Source organism: Ursus americanus, chromosome 2 (genome assembly GCF_024610735.1).
Source record: "Ursus americanus isolate L20-20 chromosome 2, mUrsAme1.1.p, whole genome shotgun sequence".
NCBI classification, from domain to species: Eukaryota; Metazoa; Chordata; class Mammalia; order Carnivora; family Ursidae; genus Ursus; species Ursus americanus.
In genome coordinates, this window is record NC_142128.1 from 1,395,583 (window position 1) to 1,411,127 (window position 15,545).

The window sequence follows — 15,545 nt, forward strand, 5'->3', positions numbered from 1 at the left end:
GATAGTGGGCTAGATAGATGTTTAATGCGACTGAGAGGCTTTGCTAAAAAAACACCTTCAGGATTTTGCATCTATATTTACCGGAGGCTGCCAACGTGTCCTCCTTCTTGCCATCCTGTTCGAGTTGGGCATAAAGATTTTCTAATCCTCACAGAAATAGCTTGGGAATGTTCTCTTTTGTTCTCTTTTCCGGAAGACTTTGAGTAAGATCGGAGTCACCTGTGCCTTGAGTAAGACTTGCCAGAACAGGCCCATGAAGGGCTGTGCCTGGTTTTCCTATTACGGGGAGGAAGTTTCTGCTGTTGTTACCACACTGCTCAGCTTGCGGTTTGGGATTTTCCTGGGAACCCGTCTGTCCCGTGTCTATGTTCAAACTGAGAGGCAAAGAGATGTTGGCGACACTCCCTCATTAACTTTCAAATCCATGCTGTCATCTGCAGCTGCCTGTCCCATCCTAATACTTTTATTTCTGTGTCCTATTAGGAAATTGATCGGCCTTGCCAGAGGCCTGCCGGCTGCCTGAGTCTTCTCAGAAATCCAACTTCGTTTTTGCCCTTCCCCCGCCTCTTACCGTCACTGTCCAGTTCATTCATTTCTGGTTTTATCTTTGTTTCTCCCTCTGTGTTCTGTGGGTTTACTGTATTGTTCCTAACTTTTTAAGTCAGATATTTATTGCATTAATTTTTAATTTTGCTTTTCCTCCCAACATATGCATTTAGGATTATAAATTGCCCTCCAAACACCATATAGTATTTCATTATCTTTTTTTTTTGGTATTTTCATTATTACTTAATCTTAAGGTTTTTTTTTTTTTTTTTAAAGATTTATTAGGGAGAATGTGAGCAGGGGGAGGGGCAGAGGGAGAGAATCTCAAGCAGACTCCCTGCGACCTGAGGTCACCCGCTAAGCCGAAATCAAGAGCCTGGTGCTTGACCGAGTGGCCGCCCAGGCGCCCCTAGTCTTACGTATTTTTTTTAAATTTCCACGGTGAGACTTTGTACTCATGAGTCATTAGAAGTGTGTGTTTAAGTTCCTGGATTAAGATTTTGGGGTTATAGGGTCTCTTCCGTTGCTACGGACCCCGAATCTGCCTGTGATCTGTCAGAGAGCGCTTTCCCACGCCGCTGGGCCTCCAGCGGATTTGTGGCAAACACGCGGTCGCACTCGTGGGCGCCCTGTGCACGTAGGCAGAAAGCAGGTGCCCCAGTGACACACTCAGAGCCCTCTGAGCATCTCCCGGGTCAAGTCTGGCACTTCTGTTGCTCAAACCCTTGAAATCCGATGAGGTTTATCGGCTTGCTCTGTCATGGATGGAAGAGGCGCCGACGTCACCTGTGTCTTGTTCTGGGTCCCGTTTTCTCCACAAAGTTTCAAGTTATGCTAATAGGTACCTACAAGGTCAGGACGCCTCTACGCTGTACGAAACTCAAACGTGATCACGACGGGTGACCCTTCTTGCTCCTGGCAAACCTTTCTGCGCCTTGACGAGAATATTAGTTTCCTTCCGTCTATTTCCAGTCTCACTCTGTAGTTAAGTCACTGGAGCGCGTGCATCTAGCCCAGCAGTGTCTTCTGGTTGGAAGACGGCATTTCCTGTGGGTGTTCTGATGCGTTTCTTCCGTTTTATCTCATTGCATGTTTTGTCCTTGTCACATTTTCCTACAGTCTGTCTTTTCATTCTGATTGAGAGGATTTTCCCTCCCTCCCTTCCTTCCACCTCTCCTTCCCTCCCCCTTCCTTCCTTCCCTCCCTCCTTCCTTCCTCTCTTGCGTCCTTCCTTCCCCCCTTCCTTCTCTTCCCTCCCTCCCTTCCTTCCTCTTCTTCCTCCTCTGCTCTCCTTCCCTCCTTCCTTCCTTCTCGCCTTTGGCCTCTGAGCTGCCTCCATGTAGCCTCGGGTCCACAGCCGGGGGCTCCTCCTTCCACTGCCCCTCCACGCCCGCCCTGTCCCTGCCCTGCACGCTGGCCTCTTCTCCAGGCTACTTCCCCTCCACCAGCCTTCTCCTCTGCTCAGCTGCATTTATCTGCGGTTTAATCTTTCCAAGGATTTAAAATTTTGTTCATGTGCATATTCGTCCTGTTTTGTTCCTTTCTTACCCGGTTTTTATGTCTCTTACTCTTATGCTGTCATTTCCCTGTTTTGTATCTTTAAACGTGTTTGTTTTACCCCCTGCTTTTGCGAAGCCCAAAATCCAGGATCTTTATGGACCTAGTCCCACTTCTCTCTCTGGGGAGATCGTTTGCGTATTGCCTTGCTCTCTTGTAGGTTTTGTGACTCAGAAAAACATTTCCTATGTAGGTGGGTTTTACATAAATCCGTAAATAAGTATGTCCGACCTTGACCCTGGAAATTCTCTGAGGTCTGGGCTGAGAAATGTGTGTTGGCTTCGGGCAGACACCCGGGGCGCTACAGGTTTGCTGCAAATTATAAATCTTACCTTGCCCTTTTCGGGATCATGCAAAGAGTATAAAATTCAGTTTCTAAACCCGTATCAGGACAGACCAGTGCCACAAATCCCCAAGGGAGTTTTTAAAACACCCAGACTTTGCTCCGCACTCAAGTTGAGACCATTTCCTTGCTAAGGATGAGGATGTTTTCCCCTTCCCTGTTTGGTGAGGGTGCGGCCCGTCCTGAGTCCTGGAGTGAGGCTGGGAGGTCCCTGGTCCTGCACACCGGCCTCCCCAGGCTGGGAGCCCATCCCCCGGGTGCAGAATAGCGGGGCAGTCACTACTGCCCTGGGGCAGCTTAGCACCTCCCCCAGCTCCTGGACTCAGTTTCCCTTGTCATTCAGACTCCTGGCCCTTGCCTACTCCCTGGCGGGGTCTACCTAGGACACTCTGCAGGGAGCAACCCCAGGACCTTGGGTCCCACAGTCCTCCAACTTCGGCTCACAGCAGAATCTCCCGGAGCGTTTGTGATTCAGACCATCGGGGTGCAGCCCCAGGTTCTCAGGTGGCGCCCGCAGGGCGGGTGCAGGGGCCACACTCGGCGCCCCCCGAGCCCCCGCAGGACGGCGCTCCGTCACACACACTGGGGTGGCCACGGCAGCGGGTTTCAATGATGCCGCCCTTGCTGCCTGGGAGGTGGGGCGCCCGCGGGAGCGCGTCCGAGAACCGTCCAGATGGCTTACTGCGACGCCCACTCTCCTCGCCGTGAGCGCAAACACGGGCTGCCAGGAGCCGGCCTTAGCGCTCACACGGCTCACCGAGAATGCGGTTTTTGTATAAATCCCATTTTTCATCTGTTTCTTCGTCCTAGTGTCCTTTTCGGTGCGTTTGATGTCTAAGTGCTTGGCTTTTATTATTTGTCGTGACATAATGGGAACGTTTGATCCCGTTTTCCTTCTGGCGGTCTGGCTGAATTTCCTGCTCTGAATACCTCACATTCTCTCCACCCTTACACAGCTTCAGTGGTTTTATTTCCTCTTCGACTGGACTCGTTTAGGAGAATATTCTACAAACCTAGTCATAAAACGCTGATTAATTACAAGTTATGTTGTGTTGCCGCCTGAGTATATGGCATCGTAAATATTGACTTCTGTTGTCGTTGTGTTTCAATATACTGTCAATCTTTCTAGATGTCACAGAGGACTCGAGAGGTACGTCCTCTGCTCGGATGAGGAACAACTGGAACGTAGTTGTGTCTTAAGTAAATCCTGTTAACTACGGCCCTCAGATTTCCTCTAACTTTTCTTGTTTTTGCCTCCTTGCGGGAGTCCCGTGGTGTCCCCAGCTCAGTGCCTAGAAGTTTCCAGACTGCGGTGCAGGTGGTGGCAGCTGAGGGGGTCTGGGGCATTCAGAGAGGAAGCCATACCGGAGTGGAGGTGCGCTAGGTGGCTGCCCATGGAGCCTCTCCAGCCCCACCCCGACCGGACTGTGTTTGTGGACTCCCTCGCTTGAAGCCCCTGCTCCCCCCCCCCACAGAGCACCCCCGTCCCCACCCTTCCAGGCCTGTCCTTGCGCTCTGAGCCCCGGGTTGCCCTCCGAGTCCTCCCGCCTCTGCGCACACTTCCTGCCCGCCCTGCTTACACGCTGTGTGGGTTCTCCCTGATTGCGTCCAGATCAAATCTCGAGAAATGAGACCAAATGAACCCAAAGCCGCAGGACAGAGCTCATTCGAAGGGCAGGGCTGAGAGAAGTTAAAAACAACAGCAACAGAAAAGTCAGCAAAACCAAAACCCCGTTCTTCGAAAAGGTCCACAGAATGAACACATCTTCAGCCCATGCAGGAGGAGGAGAAATCAAACATCACCAGTGTCACCAACGAGACAAGGGGCCGTCTACGAGACTGTCTGCCATGAGACCGTGGTCTGCATGCGGCACAAACCGCCGGAGCTCACACAGAACGCAGCCCCACGTCTAGTGAGGTGCGAGCCCCCAGGCCGGGCGGCCTCCCTGGCGCGTCCCACGTGCACAGCAATCTCAGAGGAGTGACCGCCCTGGGCTCGTGAGGCCAGCAGGACCGACGCCAACCCCAGGGAAAGACGCTACGAGAAATGAACGTTTCAGAATGTGTCTCAGTCACGCAGACCCAAAACCCTTCTCAAAAAGTAGCAAACTGAATCCAGAAATGTCTAGACAGGATGGGACATCGTGACCAGCAGGGTTTATTCCAGGAATGAAAGCTTGGTCCAACAGCTTACAAAACAACAAATCCCAGTGGAACTCACCATCTCCACAAAGGAGGAACACCACAGGACCGCCTTGCTAGGTGCAGAGAAACCGCAGCTGCTCATAATAAAAGCTCTGAAAATTACGAACTGAGTGGAGCTGGAGTCAAACGAGGGTTCAAACTAACGGAGAGCGTCCGTGCTGAGATGCCGCCCGCCTGCCCCCTTTGCAAACAGAGGGGGAGGCCGGTGTCCGCGCCCCTGGGGAACACGGTGCGGTCCGCCCCGCTGACGCCCTCGAGAAGGGAAAGGGCAAAGTGAGACGACTGGATTGAGCAGGTAAACAGGCTTATCCGTGTGCACCGTGAATCCAAGGGGATCTACAAACTACTAGAATCGGGAATTTGGGCAAACTCAGGAGGTACCCGACTTTGAGACTCAGAATGGCAGCGATCGAGGGAGGGAGGAATCCGTGAGCCCAGGGACAGGCCCCCCATAAGGCACCGTGACTATGACTCACAGAATCCACGGCAGTGGTGGGGGGACGGCCCCTTCCATCCGGGTTCTGGAGTGATCGGACGCCCACAGAGGAAGCAGGAGCCCTTCCCTCCCACCAGACGGGAACCCAGTCTGAGGCGGAGCCCACACCCAGCACGAAAGCTCATGCTGCCAAGCCCCCAGGGGGAAATGCACGGCCGCAGATCCGGCGCCGGCAAAGCTCTCTCCACACGCGACCCACTGACCCCACAGACTGACCGACTGCACTTAATTGCAATGAGAAACTTGTTCGTCCCGAGGCTTGAGAACCCACGGGCAAGCCTGCAGTCTGCAACGCGGACCAAGGTCTGACAAAACGCGTGTGTTCCAGATCGTGGAGCAGTCCCAGAAATCGGTAAGAGAAAGGAAAACAAGCTGATTTGGAAATGGGCACAGCCCCACGCGCTGTCTGGCCGTGCACGCATGGAGGCTTGTGTCCCCACCGGTCCTCACAGCAAGCTCAAGGCCGAGCAAACCGGGCCCCGGCGACTTAGACCCGGCGAGAAGCAAGGTCCCCAGGGCCACGGCTGAGTATAGGTACCCTTGACTCGGTGGCTCTGCTGCTGGGCATGCAGCCATGGAAATGCCCCGAATGCTGTCCCGAAGACGCGGACCAGAGGTCTACACAATGCCCCAACCTCGAAGCCCAACACGAGAAACCACCCGACTCCACAGGAGAATGGATGAGCCACAGCCTGTCCACAGGGTGACAGGACCCACAGGTGCACCTCGGGGACACTGTGGCCTTGGCACCAGGCCACTGCATTGGAGTGGACACCGCTGTGAAGGGAGCCCAGGCCGTGCTCTGGTTTCCAGGGCGTGGTGGGGCTGCGTCCACGCGACATGGTGTCTAGCCAGTGTGCAAGGCACCAGGTCTAAAAACAATGTGTATATATATGTATTTAAGATTTTATTTATTTATTTGAGAGACAGAGAGCACAAGCGGGGGAGAGGCAGAGAGAGAGGGAGAACGAAGGCAGACGCTTCACCGACTGAGCCACCCAGGCTTCCGAAAATGTGTCATAAACTACTTTCTGCCAGAAAACGCTATCATCCGAGCCGTCAGTGAGTCAGCCACGGGCCACGGTGACAGATGCGATAGTAATGAAATCGTTAGAAACGCTCTGAGAATCGCCGAGTGTGACAGGACACACAAGGGAGCAGGTGCCACTGGAAAAACGGTGCCGGCGGCAGGTTCAGTGCAGGGCGGCCACAGACCCTCCCTCTGTGAAACGGCGACAGCCGCGCAATCCCCGGGGCGAGCCTGGCTGGGATCTTCCCACTGTCACGGGGTGAGGGGCGTGTTCACTGCCCGCAGGCCGCGATCGTCGGCACTGTATCCGCGGGTGGCGTCATCACAGCGGCACCATGAGCTCCCACGACCATGGCACATCGTGACGACGCTGGCGCCAACAGAAGAGAGACAGCTGCTTGCGGGAAGAAGTGAGTGCTGATTTAGAAGGGGACGAGGGGGCTTTCTGGAATGTTCTGCATGTTGTTGGGGCTTGGGTTTCACACGCGTCGTAATTTGTTGCTGAAGGCTTTTCCACTTCATTTGCTTGTTTCACTTCAAAGGAAACCAAGCTCCAGCATCCGGTGAACTCCAGTTAATCTCACAGACGCGGAAGGGTGTCGGTGCCCGTGACGCCCTTCGAGATGCGTTAAGACGACGGACAGACAGATGGACACACGTATGGTAAAGCATTCATTCGGGGGCTGTGCTTCCCGTCCAGCCCTTGCATCTCTGAGAAGTGTTTTTCTGTATGACGCGGGGGGGAATGAAGTGCTCGGGGCGTCGCGGTGGGCAGTGTCGCGGGCACAACGTCGGGGGCAAGGAGCCAGAAGCGGGTGAGCACGCGGCACCTGACCTCGTTTACAGAACGTCCAGGAGCGGCGCACCTTCTCCGGGGGTGAGCGGAGCTTCCGCAGGTGCCGGGCTCGGACAATGGTCCGGGCTGGGTGCCGAGCGCCTGGAATGTTCAGTGAGCTGCACCCTATGAGTTCTGCATCTTTAGTCACAGTTTTATGCTTCAGTACACACTTACATGATGGAAGCACTTGGGAAGATGGGGATGGACCCGGAGGTCCTCACCGCGGGGAAAGGCTCCAGCCACCAGCGGCCTGCCATCCGTCAGCCTGAGGCCGCACACACGTTCTCTTTGAAACACAACCAACGAGTCGTCGCAAGAAGTCCCGGCCTCCCGGACATCCTGGGCCACTGTCCTGGGCCACTGTCCTCGCCCAGCCAGTCGCCGGTAATTAAGACGGCTCCGCGGGGGCGGCCGGAGAGGAGGGCCTGAGGCAGGCCTGCCGGTTGGCGGGAGCCTGATGGATGATGGCGCGGGCGGAGGAGGGCCACTCGCGGGAGGGGACGCCCGTAACAAATGCTGCCGAGACAATTAGTTATTCGTGTGGAAAAAATGAAATTGGATTTCTGTCTCACGCCATAAATAAAAGTCACTTGTAGAAGACGGTGCGGGGCTCGTCTTCATGGGTTCCCGGGCCGGGGAGAGACGCGGGGCGGGCCCAGCGCAGAAGGAAAGACTCCTACATCGAACTGCATTCACATCGAGAACTTCGCTTATCGAAAAATAACATAAAGAGGAGAAAAGCGAATCATAAAGTGGGAGCCGTTTCTCCGATCCACCAGCGAGGGGGCTGGGGCAGAGCGTGTCCAGAGCCACAGAGACGGGGTAGGAGACGCGCAGCCCACAGACGAGAGACGTGACGGCGGGAGGGCGTGTGGGGCCCCATGAGCCACATGTGGCTGGGGCTGCAGTGTGGCCGCGGGCATGGCTGGTGGTGCGTGGGGAAGGCGTGGGGGCGCGGAGCCCTGCGGAATAATGGGGCTTTCTCTCGTGGGCCCGGCCTCTGCAGACCAGGACCCAGCGTTCTGCTCCTTGTTCAACCCTAAGGAAACGCTCGGTCCCGAGTGCAAGGAGACACGCTCGGGGTCATCCGGGCACACGTCCACATGACAGGTGAACAGACACACGTGTGCTTGGAGCATCGCCACAGGGAGTTTGGCCCAGAGGTGGAAGGTCATGACCACAGGGCGCAGATGGTTGGGGCAGACCCTAGACACGTCACATGGGTGGTCACACGCCGTGAACTCGAGATCAAGCTGAGCCACGCGCTGTTTCGTATGTGTGACCCCAGCAGGAGGTCGGCAGCGCCCGGCTTATGGCCGTGGGGAGCTGGGGGCGCTCCAGCTCCACGTGGCGGCACTGGGAAGAGGTGATGGGCCAGGAGGGTCCCATCGTGTCCTGCCACGGGCCCCAGATGACACAGTCTCACCCAACAGGTCACACAGTACGTGACTGAATTGATGAGGAACAGGAGTGGAGCGCGTATGCCCAAGCACCACGAACAACCCGGCCCGATCAATGATTCATGCTTCCTTCCGCTTGCTAGACGGGCTCACAACAACGTCTACACTCCGTTCTAGGTATACCGCCTTAAGTGCTTTCCAGCAGGGCTTGCCCTCCTTGAGCTCTCAGTGTCCTCGCACCTTCGGCTGGCTGGACCGCGTCTTTGAGGAAGAGCCTGGGGCGCCTGGGCCTTCTGAGCAAGTGTGGCATCCCCTGAACACCCGCAGGCCCGGGGTCTCCCCTTCCTTCACCGCCAAGCACACCTGCTCCGAATACAGGACTGCAGCTCCCATTCATCTGCGTCTGGCCATGCTGACATTCGGCGTCCAGCTTGGAAGGGCAGACACCTGCCTCTCGCTTGTTTCCTCCAGAGCGAGTCCACCTTCCAGCCCGGATGCCCCAGGGACTCTTCCGAAGCTCACCCGCGGGTTCCTTTCAGGCGGGGTCCCTCCGCCTGCCTGCCCTCTTCCCCCTTGGGCAGGTCCTGCCTAGCGCGCCTCTCCTGGCCTCCCATCCCTAGAGTTTGTCCCCAGTCATGAGTCACAGGCTAGAAACGTGGCTCCGGGAGCCCCTCGCTGGGCCCAGGGTGGTCGGAGGCCCTGCCCGGAGGGACAGCCCGTCACACGCAATGACCTGTGTGTGACATTGTGTCCCCTCTTGAACCTGGGGCTAAGGAGGAAGACGCAGGTGACGGGCACTGTCGTGAGCAGTGAGCTCCGCCCAGCGCCTCGGCCACCCTGCGGGCCATGTGCTTGGAGGACGTCATCGCCATCCCGGCTCAGCTGTCACACAAACCCGGTCCCCTCCTAGCGGGATCTCTGTCTCCAGGGGAGAGGAGTCTCACTGCTCTCGGCGTGGCGCCTAATATCGCTGATCTGACGAATCTATTAAGCATATTTCCCTAAATATTTAAACACCTGCACAATTAATGAATCCCAACTAGAAAAATTAACCAATAAAATTTCCCAGATATTTAGATATTGATTATAAACTTTATCAAATGCTTCTAAATGTTTAATTAAAATCACAAGCTAAATATATCAGATTTGCTTAAATTGCTTTAAGCGCCTTTACAACCAGGTACGACCTACGTGCGAAGGGCTGAGTGTCTGGGTCTCCCCCACAGGGCCTGGAGACGGGCCCTGACCATGCTGAGGGCCTGACCCCCAGTGTGACTGGAGACGGGCCTCTAGGAGGTGGTAATGGTTGAGACCAGGCCGTGGGGCCCCGGACCTGCAGGACCGCGTCCAGACGAGACAGAGGGGACACTAGAGAGCCCTTTCTGATCTCTGCAAGGACACCACCGGCCTGAGGCTCCACCAGAACCCATCGGTGCCGGCCCCTCGTCCCTGAGATTCCGCGGGTACGGAGACGCGGGAACACAATCGTGTGGTTTGGTGGGAAGTGCGGAGCGGCGGCCCGGGTGAGTGGTCCCATGTGCGGGGTGTCCCTCAGCGAGACAAAAGCCTTACGGTTACCTACCCTGACACCAGCTGTCCGCGGTGCCTCTTCTCTGCTGTTCTCACGTCTTCCACGGTTGCCGGGACTTTCCAGAAACACGGGGAGAGACACGCCCTCCATTGGCCTGGCCTGAGGGATCTGGGTTCTTCTGGAGCCCACGTCTTTCCTGTGTCCACCCCAGTGAAGCCCACCAGGGAGCTGGTTCATCCACACTGGGGGCCACCATCTGCAAGGACCTGGACGTTGTGTCCCTCAACAGCGCTCACGCCGCCCGTGGACCCACAGCGCCTCCTCGTGCTCGACAAGTAGCACCTCCCAGAGGTGGGGGGACCCTCTTCCTCCTCGGGATCTTTGTGGATTCATCTACGACCCGAGCGTGTCTCTGGCTGGAAGTCCGCGCGCGCCCCGCGCCAGGAGCGTGCGCTGTTGGCTCGTGCCCGACGCCCCTGCCAGCACCCGGCCTCTGGAGACAGGAGGGTCAGCGTCCCGGGACGGCGGCTCCAGGCTCCCGTGGAGGGGGGGAGTGCCACGAGCAGAGCTGTGGCGGCTCCGGGGCCTCCCCGGCTTGATCGCGGCGCTGCCAAGCCCGCGGGGTTTGGCATCAGTGTAAGAACACACGGATTCTCAGCGAGCATTTGTTCCGCCAACAGCAGGTTCTACCTTCTTCCTGGTTCCGCACCCGCCACAGCGGGCTGCCCCGGCGAGGGCACCGTCAGCACCTCTGAGCCCAGGTTCTCCTCCGCCACGCGGGATGACGCCTGGGGAGGCTCAACGGTGAGCCGGTGCCTCGGCTGCCAACGTCCTTGCCCTCTGCTCCCGCGCAAACGCAGGAGGCGCGAGTCACGGTGTGGCCCGGACGCCCTCGGCGGCCTTCTCGGGGATTCTGAGAAATAATCACGACGAGAGGGGAGGCCGCCATGTCCCGACAAAAGGGACCCGGGAAACAGAACACGCCGTGGGCGCCCCGCAACCGTCCGGGCGACTGGGCCCTTCCGCGAAGGAGACTGTGCATGGCAGCCTGCGCGCGCCAGCGTCGGCGTCGGGCGGGGGGCAGCGCGTGCGCAGCACAGGGCGTGCGCCGGCGTCGGCGGGGGGGGGGCGGGGAGGCGCTTGCAGGCGCACGCACGCCTGCCCGCACGTGCTCCCGCGCGCACGCACGCACGCATGTGCACGTGCTCCCGCGCGCACGCACTTGAGGGGAACGGGCCGCACGTGCGCCGTCCAAAGGCGCAGGGATTGTTTCCGGGCGGGGAGCAATAAGTATGTTCTTTTCTTCCCGAGACTTTCCTACATTTTCCAAATGTCTTACGATACTGGTATGAACAAGAACTAAAAACTGCCCGGATGTTTGTTTCTTGCGCAGGAAACATCACCGCTGCGTCCTGCCAGCGGTGTGGGCGCGAGGGTCGTGCTCCCGGAGCCTGGCTCTGGGCGCTGCAGCCGTGCGGACCCGGGGCTCCCCCGGACGCGGCAGGAAGGGCGCGGGGCTGGCGTCTCTGGCCCCTCCGGCCCCGGGGCCGGGCCAGCCGCACACGGGCCAGCTCCGAAGGGGTTAAGATGCGCCACCAATGCAAATCAGGTTTAATTAATCCTTTTCATCAGTTGCAAATATACCTTCTGAACCCTATTAAAAACATGAATATGCAAATGCAGACCTTTTTAAATTCTCATTTTCGAGGACTTGGTGTTGGGGTTTGATTAGTGAATTCCGTTAACAGCCTATAAACCTGCTGCAAAATTTAATTTCCATTTTAAGTTAAAAAAAAAAGAGAAAAAAGTCATGAAGGCTGTTGGTAATTGGGCTAATTATGGTGTTATACTAACGAGACCACACAGGGAGCACTGGCAGGTGGAGGGGGCAGCGGCAGGGCAGGTCCCAGCGGCTCCTGGGCGGGCCCCCGGCCATCAGTCCATTTTCTAGATGTGGAGACTGAGGCTCACGGTGGAGCGTAGGCTCAGGCTGGGGCTGAGACGGCGTCGGAGGGCTACCTGGCGTCTAGGCCACCGGGGGGCAGCTGGGCTCTGGGGAGGAGGGTCCTGTAGGGAGTGGACCTGCCTTGAGCCCCCACCAGGCACCCTGGGCCCCTGTCCATGGGGGATGCCGCCCAGAGCTTCCCAGCTCTCTGAGTCCCCATGAACGCCCGGGTGACCTGCTGCGATGGCCCCTTGTCTTGTTAATTAAAGACAAGGCAGTCTGACACGTGTCACGCGCACAATGAGCCTGGGGTGCCCCGTGGTGGACGAGACGGTCCTGTCCCCACGGAGGCATGCTGTGGGCACAAAGACGACACCGGATTGCCCAGACGCGGTGCGCGGTAAAATGAACGTCTCATTAATTATTTATATTGACTACACGTTGAAATGATATTTTGGAATCCCTGGCTTCAATAAAACATATATTTTAAACTTAGTATCACCTGTTTCTTCTTACTTTTTCAGTGTGTCTCGTGAACAAGGTCAAAATGCACGTGTGTGGTTTGCGTGTTATTTCTGCAGGTTCCCGAGAAGACACGAGCCGGGTGAAAAATGCGTGTGCCGTGTGTCGTGGAATGTGCGTACTGCCTGTATGTTGTCGATGAAATATGCATGAGGATGGTGCCAGGGACCGGGAGCAGCTGCAAGGAGGGATCGGCCGTTGTAGCGAATGCCACGGGGTGGGGCTTAAACGGGAATTCTCTCTCACATCCTGGCGGCTGGGAGTCCGAGGTCAGGGTGTGTGTGGAGCTGGCTTCTCCTGAGGCCTCTCTCCGTGGTGTGCAGACGCCGAGTTCTCCCGTGTCCTCACATGGTCGTCCCCCATGCGTGTCTCCTCTTACAGGACCCCAGCCCGCGGGACCTCACTTTACCTTAACCCCCTTTTCATAGACCCCATCTCCAAAGACATCACGTTCCAAGGTCCTGGGGCTCGAACCTGCGGATTTGGGGAACACAACTCAGCCCCTCACAGAGGTGGGTCAGGTGAGACTCAGGGACGCCAAGACACGATGGGACTGGCGGGTCCAAGGCACCCGAGGAGTCCCGGTCTGAAACAGCCACCAGTTAGAAACCCCCCAGAACTCCCTCATTCTGGAGCCTAGCGTAAGGCGGGGACCAGAACCACAAGAAGAAGGTTTACGAGCAAGACGTATGTGTTTGTTTGAATCTGGGACTTAGTGCATCTTTGCGTTTGGTTTGTTTTTTAAAACAATGACCACAATGGCTCAGAACTATGGCTGTTCTGAGAAATGCTGTCAATTTGACTTTAAAATGAGAATCTGGTGTTTGTGTACATTATTGTTTTCAATAAAACTTCCTAATGTTTTAGAAAGAACAACACAACCCCGGTGAATGCATCAGTAGACGCTTCCGTGGAAAATCTCCAAGACAATGAGGTGAGAACAAGGAAGCGGCAGGAAAATCCGCAGCCACTGTGCAAACCCCACACGCCCCGCGAATCCTGTGTGCTTCTGTGTGTCCGTCTGTTAGGAGTGCACATCCATCCACGGACGGAAGGGGCTGGGACGGGCTGAAGGGCAGCTTTATGTTGAAAATACATTCAACAAGACGGAGGGCGGCTGCACTCAGACCCGCGCTCCATCACCGGCCCCCGTGCTGTGTGACTTCGGGCAAGGCCCTGCCCCTCTCTGGCCTGGAGCAGGAATTAGAGCAGTTTGGCAAAGCCATGGGTCCTCACTGTGAGTGCACGCATGCACACAGCCGTGTACGTGCAAAGACACACACACACTCATGTGTGCACTGACACGCAGTCCCGCATGTCCACACACCTGGACCTTGCTTGGCTCTGGAGTCCTGGTGACGTTTAACTGTGAGGGAAACGGGCCAAGTCGGACCCAGGAGCTGGGGTTTTGCAGAACTTGGTCCGGAGGTCTGGGCACGTGACCCGAGGCAGGTCCCTGCCCCTTCTGGACCCCGCCTCCTCCAGGACAAGCACGGGAAGCTGGCGCCACTATGGGATGGGGAAGAACTCACAGGTGGGAGGGAGCTTTGTGAACCGGGGAGTTTGTGGGCTTTGCAGCCTCAGGGCAAATGCGGATTCCGATTGGGTTGGTCCAGGCAGGCCCCCAAGAACCTGCATTTCTAACCGGCTCAGGGCTGCTGCAGGCGTTCCCTGCGGTTGTAGAGGGAGGCTGGGTGCGGCTGGGGGGCGGGGGTCCCGCGGAGGACCCAGCAGGCGGCGCTGTCCTCCCCGGAGCCTCCGGGAAGCTGGAAGGAACCTTGTCGCACTCAAATCCTGTTACATCCTGGCAATTAGAATTTATCGCTGTGGCACTAATCCCTTAAAATTAGTCATTAGCGGCTTAAGAACCATTTAGCGTCGGGTGCCCACTAATGAGTTGGCACAAGTGGGGATCTGCCAGGAGGAACCAGAACTTTCGTGGCTTGGAGGCTGGGACCTGGGCGGGGCCACGCTGTGTGCTGTCTGTGGCTCCCTGGGTGGGCGGCCCCGAGGGGTCTGGTCCAACTCCAGCAGCAGGTGCCTGAGTGAGCCCAGGGCTTGGGGTGCTAGCAGGAACTGTGCCCCCGTCCCACCTGGGAGAGCTGGCCTCACCTGCGCCTGCCTGCTTCTTCCTGGAAGGGAGCACAGCCACCGTCCCCTGCTGGCTGGCCTTGTTGGTGCTGGGTGGGTGGGCCAGGCCCCAGGGGCTCTCCAGCTGGAAGAGGCCTTGGAGACCCTCTCTCTGTGAAGGGAGGACGTTGGGGGCCGTGGCAGGGACAAGGCCCACATCTGGGCGTCTGGACCCGAGGGAGGGCCTTGGGTGGATTTTAGCTGCCTGGTGCCCACCCTGCCCTCCTACGGAAGCAGGGACGGCGGGCGGGCGGCCCAACTCCGCCAATCTGAGACCTAGCCGGCACCCTAACTGGAGAGGTGGCAAAAGCCTCGGGGACGGGTTAGGAATCCTTTGGGTTGGAGGTGGTAGTGGAGTCCTGCCGCTGGGGGGCCTCACGGCATGTCGGGTGGTGGGTGGGTGGTGGCCATGGGGTCATGTGTCCACCAGTGGGAGGAGGGACTGTGGTGTGATGCTACCCAGTTCCTCAGCCCTGACCCAAATCCTTCCAGAACATTCCTCTCTTGCCCAGGTTGGCATTGTAACAGTACGCCCTTGGGGAGCATTCACTGGTCTCTCTGCTGCCCACAGACCCCCTTCTGGCCTGTCCCTCAAGGCTCAACCTGCTGCTGGGGCCCAACTAGGCCCCACTTCCTAAGCCAGCTCAGCAAGAACCGGCCACCCTCCCACCGCCCTGGAGGGTGGCGGTCTGCAGGCAGGGATGACCCACACGCACGAGGGCCTCAAACCCCACCCCTCCCACGCCACCCTGAAGGCTTCCGATGGTGCAGGACAAGAGATCAGGGACGTGGCTCGGGCTGATGTGTCCCCAGCACCAAGAACAGAGCCTGGCACAGAACGGCTGCTCACGACGGTCCGAGTGGACGAATCCACCCCGAAGGCTGGACCCCAGGGGCTTCCTCCCCATGCCCTGCTCTGGGGGCTCCAGTGGCTCCCATACAGGGAGCGGGGTTTTGAGTGCTGCCCGTGAGACAGGACGCAAGCATGCTGGGGGCTCGCAG